Source organism: Grammomys surdaster, unplaced genomic scaffold (genome assembly GCF_004785775.1).
Source record: "Grammomys surdaster isolate TR1022 unplaced genomic scaffold, NIH_TR_1.0 150, whole genome shotgun sequence".
In the NCBI taxonomy this organism is placed as follows: Eukaryota; Metazoa; Chordata; class Mammalia; order Rodentia; family Muridae; genus Grammomys; species Grammomys surdaster.
In genome coordinates this window covers 3,729,179-3,736,161 of record NW_021604608.1, presented here as the reverse complement: position 1 = coordinate 3,736,161, position 6,983 = coordinate 3,729,179, and the positions used below count along the sequence as shown (strand labels likewise).

The window sequence follows — 6,983 nt, the reverse complement described above, 5'->3', positions numbered from 1 at the left end:
TTCTTCTTCTTCTTCTTCTTCTTCTTCTTCTTCTTCTTCTTCTTCTTCTTCTTCTTTGGGAGTGTTCTGTAACTTGCTCTGTAGATCACATTGGCTTTAACTTCATAGAGATCCTCCTGTTTCTGCCTCCCAAGTGTTGAGATTAAAGACATATTCCACAAAGATTCTTTCCTTAGTGCACAAGTAAGTTATCTGAAAATAATAATGATAAAAACATGCAAACAGATGGAAAGAAAATAAGCTAAAGAAGAAGGAGCCCAAGATCTTAAGAGTGAGTAACAGTAGTTTTTGATATCATATAACGTTGAGAAGATGCCTGCCACAGAGTTACAGTAGGATGCCCAGTGCCTGATTTAAACCTGGGACATGCATTGGCAAAGTTCTAGTAGAAGCAGCAAAGTCAAAGTTTCTAGAATCTGCCCCTTTATGTCAGGATTATAAAGGGATTATTCTTCTGGATCTTTCCCTCTGGCAGACAACAGCCCAGATATTCCGTCATCTCAAAGGGATAACAGTTGTGAAAACAGCAGACACCCCTGCAGCAAGAGTACAACAGAAGAGATGAGAATTCTAAAGGCAGTACAATACCCAAGAGGAAAGGAAGGAAGGAAGGAAGGAAGGAAGGAAGGAAGGAAGGGAGGGAGGGAGAGAGAGAGGGGGAGGGGGAAGGAGGGAGGGAGGGAGGAGAGAAAGAAAGAAACAAAGAAAGAAACACATAGGTGGGGCTTGGCGTAGATCTCTTGGCACTAGAATCTTCTAATAAAATTAAAGCCATCAATGTGCTGAAGGCATAGTAATCACTCATTAAAGGAGGGACCAAAGTAAACCACAATGAATAAAGACAGTCAATGGTTGCCAACTGATGCCAAGCAGATGTTGGAAGAGAGTAGCAAGGATTCTTAGGTGAAATAAACAATAAAACAAAAATGACTGGTTTTGCCAGTATATCTGCCCTACATGGCTAAAGGATGTTCTTTGATATAAAGGAATCTTGGAACTTCAGGAATGAAAAAAAAAGTATAAAGAGTAAAATTATGGGTAAAGACAACATACCTTTGTTCTTTCTTCTTCTTTCTAAATTGTTTTATGGTTGAAGCAAAGTTAAGTCTTATGTGATTATCAGTGCCTATGGAGGGAAGATAGAAGACAACTGTAAATGTATAAGAAAAAAAAGATAAAAGTGGGGGTGAAACGTCAACACCAGCAGACTATGAAAAATTATGACTCTATGGTGTAATACTTAAAACAACCACAAAATGTATAAAAAGACACTCAAAAACACTACAGAGAAATCAAAGTGGAACTCTAAAAGTTATTCAAATAACCTACAGGAAGCCAGAAGAACCAAAATAGAAATGAAAAACCACAGGAAAAAAAATTCAAATGGCAGACCTAGGTTGTAGTGTATCTGATATTTCATTACATGCAAAGGATGTAGATATGCCAATGAAGAGACTGGCAGGGTGGCTTGAAAAGCAAGAAGCTGACATGAAATATAACAATGTAAGTAAGTGTTAAGGAAAGTACACGGATTGAAAACATGTGCTTTGTGCAGTTCTGTGTATGGTGTATTTTAGATGTTACCATCAAAGGAAACCAATAGTGGTTTTAAGAGTATCAGATAAAATGAATATTATAACACAGACAATTAAAAGATACAGACATGCCATTGGGGTTAAAAGGAAAATAGCAAATGGATGAGTCCATGAGGATGATATGATATTATACAACATATAAGCAACATTGTGGAGATGGAGATAAAGAAGTGACTTTGAAATGGACTAGGAACCAGCTTGGGAGAGGAGTTGGTTGGCTGTCAAGGGGAGTATTATACCACACACCTGGAATCTCAGAACAAGGAAGGTAGAACAGAAATAGCCAGAGGCACAAAGGCATATTGAGCTACACAGGAAATTAAATTTAAGTCAAGAATTTGAGTTGCATGGGAATCTATCTCAGAAACAGAAAAACAATACAAATAAAAACCCTAAGAAACAAACAAAAGAAAGATAGCATTGAGGAGGCTTGTGCAGAAGACATAACTGTTTTGATTTGGTTGGTAATTATACAAAATTATGCACATATATACAGATACATATATGCAGACACATACACACTGATGCACAAATAGGTACATGAATGGAATTTGAATCAGCTCTATGTATTGTAACAAAGTTAACATCCTAGTCTTGAGACTATGTTTATACACGATTCTAACACTGATGGCAATTTTCTTCCCCCTTCTAAGTGATATTAAAACATCCTTACTTGTGCCAACCTTCTTCTTAAACTTCATATGGTCTGTGGGTTGTATCATGGGTACTCTGTACTTTTTTTGCTAATATCCACTTATCAGTGAGTACATGCCAGGAATGTCCTTTTGGATCTGAGTTACCTTGCACAGGATGATATTTTCTAGTTCCATTCATTTGCCTGCAAAATTCATGATTTCCTCGTTTTTAAAAGCTGAATAGTATTCCTTCATGAAAATGAACCACATTTTCTGTATCCATTCTTCAATTAAGGGACATATGGGTTCTTTCCAGCTTCTGGCTATTAAAAATATGACTACTATGAACATAGTGGAGCATGTGTCCTTAGGGTATGGTGGAGCATCTTTTAGGTATATGCCCAGGAGTGATATAGCTGGGTCTTCAGGTAGAACTATTTCCAATTTGCTGAGGAACTTCCAGATTAATTTCTAGAGTTGTTGAAGCAGTTTGCAATCCCACCAACAATGGAGGAATGTTTCTTTTCTCCATATCTTTGCCAGCATGTGCTATCACTTGAGTTATGATCTTAGACGTTCTAATTGGTGTAAGGTAGAATCTCAGGGTCATTTTGATTTGCATTTACCTGATGACTAAGGATGTTGAACATTTCTTTAAGTGTTTCTTTGCCATTCAAGGTTTCTCTGTTAAGAACTCTCTGTTTATCTCTGTACCCCATTTTTAAATTGGGTTATTTGGTTTTCTGGGATATAAATTCTTGGGTTCTTTACATATTTTTGGTATTAGGCCTCTATCCTATGAAAATTATCATGGGAGGCAGAGGGAGGGAGACATCTCAGTGGGAGAGGAGAGGGGAGGGAAAAACTGATTGGGTATGAAGAGAGACAGGACTAAAGTCAGGAGAATGAATGGAAATATGCAGCTGTGGGGTGTGGCAGGGGGTAGTGGGAACCTCCAGAAAGTCCCAGAGACCTGGGATGTGAGAGACTCCCAGGACTCAAATGTCAAACAATGGAGAGATGGAACATGAAGAAACCACCTCCAGTAGATAGCCAGGGCCCCTAGCGGAGAGATGGGGCCACCCATCCATCTTCAAAAAATTTGATTCAGAATTGTGCCTGTCTAAAGGCAACACAAGGGCAAAAATGGAGCAGAGACTGACCAAAGACCATCTAGTGAGCAGCCCAAGTTGGGATTCATCCCATGCATAGGCACCAAACCCTGACGCTATTACTGATGCCATCCACGTTGTGCTTGTAAAGACAGGAGCCTAGCATGGCTGTCCTTTAAGAGGCTCTACCAGCAGCTGACTGAGACAGATGCAGATATATACAGTCAACCACTGGACAGAAGTTGGGAACCTTTATGGAAGAATTAGGAGAAGGATTGAAGGACTGAAGGAGCTAAAGAGGATGGCAACCCCATAGGAAAAACAACAATATCAACTGACTTGGAATCCTTAGAGCCCCCAGAGACTAAGCCAGCAACTAAAGAGCATACACGGGCTGGTCTGTGGCAGAGGACTGCCTTGTCTGCCCTCAGTGGGAGACATGTACCTAATCCTGTAGAGACTTGATACCCCAGGGAAAGGGGATACTGGGGAGAGAGTGAGATGGTGGGGGGTGCATGGGGTGGCTGGGTAACTGGGTAGGTAGGGGAGCACCCTCTCAGAAGCAAAGGGGAAGGAGAATGGTATGAAGAACTCTGTGAGGGGGAACTTGGAAGGGAGGCAACATTTGGCATGTAAATAAATAAAATAATTTGATAAAAAAGAGAAATTCTACCAAAAAGAAAAATTCTAACACCTAGTGAATCTGAGGAACAAGTACAGGAGACTTTTCTGCACATTTATTTGTGACTTCTTATAAATAGATATCATTTCAAAACAAAGATAAAAAGTCAAGCACCAAAAGTTATCCACTTTGTCATGATAGAATTATTAAAATCATTGTAAGTAAAAATAAAATGCTTTCTTTCTTAACAGTATTTGGGGGAAAGATTGCAGGAGAAACTACTGAGGTCCAGAGAAAGGAAAACCTTTACAGTGCCTTAGGTGTGAGTTTATGAGCTGAGTGAGAAGGGAACTGCTGATGGTGATCCTCCAAAGAGACCTGTGAATGAGAAGGGGGAAAATGATATAAATCGCCAAAAGCAAGAGAGCAACAAAGCAACAAGGAGTAAGTCTGACAACACATGCTCTCTCTCTCTCTCTCTCTCTCTCTCTCTCTCTCTCTCTCATGCATGAACAAATGTCCACACATGCATGCATGGGGAGGAGAAAGAAAGAGGGAGAGTTTATGTGAAAACAGGAAAGAGGATGAAAGAGGAAGAAAAGGGAGAGGAGGGGAAAGACTTGCAAGGGCAGACTACAGGCATGAAAAGGACTCTGGGCTAGGACAGGGAAGCAGGCTCAGTTATTTTGGTCATCTTGATAAGCCCTTAGAAACAATGATCACAGGAGTGTTCACGGATCTTTGTTTATTGCTTTGCTTGTTCTTTGACTATTTGTGTTTATTGTCTTGCTTATTCCTTGACTGTTTGCATCTATTGTATTGCTAGTTCCTCAACCTAGAACTGACCTTAATACTTGCATGTAATTAAAATGGTAGAAAAGCAGATTGGGAAAAAAATAAAAGAAAGGACATCGGCCATTTCAGATGAAAACCATGAGAACTGGAGCCACCCAGGTAAAACTTGAGAGAAATGTGCACCTCAGAGGGCAGCACTGAAGAGAAGTGAGACCATGTAGTATAGTGATGTGTGGAGGAGACGAAGGTTATGCAAGATTCTATTTTTAGACAAACCCTATACAGCTGTTCCTAATGAGCTGTGGGACTCCAGAGGGCCATTTAAGTAGCCAGCTGAATTTTAGATTAAATATGTAAAGTAAAGATAACAGACTAGATGGTGTGTGATATCTTTCAAGGTTTTAATATCTATGGCTCATGTTCATAATATAGAATAAACAAGCCAAAGAGCATTATATACTTTCTTGATATTAATGTTGATAATAACATCAGCTAGAAGAAACAATATCTTTGATGGTTTAAAGGTTCTTTTTTTTTTATGCTTCAGGGAAAGCAAAAATAAAGTAGACAATTGATTAGTAAAACCATTCCTGGTAATAATAAAAGAGAAAAGGAGTGGGAATATTCCACAGTCCTAAATATTTAAAAGGCAAACTTTAGCTGCATAAAAATAGTGGCTTTGTGTCCCAAAAGTAACAAACACATTTTCTTATACTTTACATTAATTTTTGACGCTGTAATCAGGATGTAAATGAAGTTTATGACTGGTTTTATAATGGCTTCATGCATGAGTAATAAATAGATAGCTCCTCCTTCTTTCCAGGAAGAAGGGAAACTCTCAAAACTCAGTTGGTTCTGAAAACTTGGTAAATGTTAGGAGATTCACAAGGCTTCTCCTGAAGGTTATCTAAGAAGCTTAATTTATGTGGGAGCGGAGACTCTACAATGGAGCTGCCAGCATGCTGTGCAGGTAACACAGGTGACACAGCTTAGTAAGTCATCACTGATACTGGGGTGGCTTTATTTTACTAGTGTAGCTCCACAGGGCTCTGCTGTAATCCTGCCACCTCACAGAAGATCACAACCTTACAGAAAAAAAAGTCTGTGGCTCAGCAACCTGGAATAGAATGGAATCATTTCTCTGATCTTCATTGGGTGTCCTAACTGGTATAAACAACTGTTGATGTTTCCATGGGAAAAATATGCAACGATATTCCTTTTCAGTGAAGAACACTGACAATTAATTAGAGTTCAGAATCAGTTATAAGAGGAGTCGGAATAGCTATGCTGGTTTCTTAATTCATAGAACCACTGAATTCATTGAACAATAACAATCAAACAGGAATGCATTGACAGAAAGCCAGTCCGCACTGAAGAATCACTACTCACTGGAACAACCAAAATAAAGATGATAGCAATAAACATTTTGATAAGCCTGTGGAAACTGGATGAAAGATAACAAGTTTGAGGAACTGTAGAAGTGTACAGTCACTCTGGGAAAGTTTACTCTTTTGATAAAGCTGCCTCAATAAGTGCATACAGTCCATACATTTTAGTAGTCACATTCTTCCACACTCATCCCATGGAAATGAGAATTGATGCTCATGCCAAAAGCCTACACACAGATTGTGGCTTTATTTGTAGTAGTCAAACTATAAACAACTACAGTTCTCTGAGGCAGGTGTCTATGTAAATAAATGGAGATAGACAACACTATGGATGATAGTCAACAGTAAAATAGGACAAATAATTGATTGACAGGACAACACTGATGGATCTCAAAGATGTGAAGCTGAGTAGCAAAGAAAAAAGTAAACATCATAAAAATTATACATATTATTACGGTGCTGCAACAACATTTAGCAAGTAACAAACTTATAGTGACTGTGAACACATTGGTGGTTGGCAAAGGTATGGTCAAAGATGAGAACACAATTAAATGGTTATAAAGGCATATTACATACCTTCATAGATCTTCATAGTGATAGTCGTATCTATGGTTAATTTTAAATGGTAGTTTTACAAAGCAATGGCAATGAGCTATAAACTCTCAATGTAAGAAATGTGTCTAATGTATTTCCTGACTATCTTAGTAACAGTATCTGTTAGTTTACATAATCAATGTAAGGAGAAAGTGGTCTATCTTCTCTACCACTTTTACAGGCCCTGAGGAGTGAGTGAAGTAGGTAGGACATTGGGGGAAATATAAAAATCCATATACTGC

General features: G+C 38.7%; 1 pseudogene; it reads right to left on the bottom strand.

Annotated features, from left to right (window-relative positions):
• The window catches only part of LOC114619373, an 8,918-nt pseudogene extending 2,179 nt beyond the window's left edge, over window positions 1-6,739 (bottom strand).
• Between the last annotated feature and the right edge of the window lie 244 nt (window positions 6,740-6,983).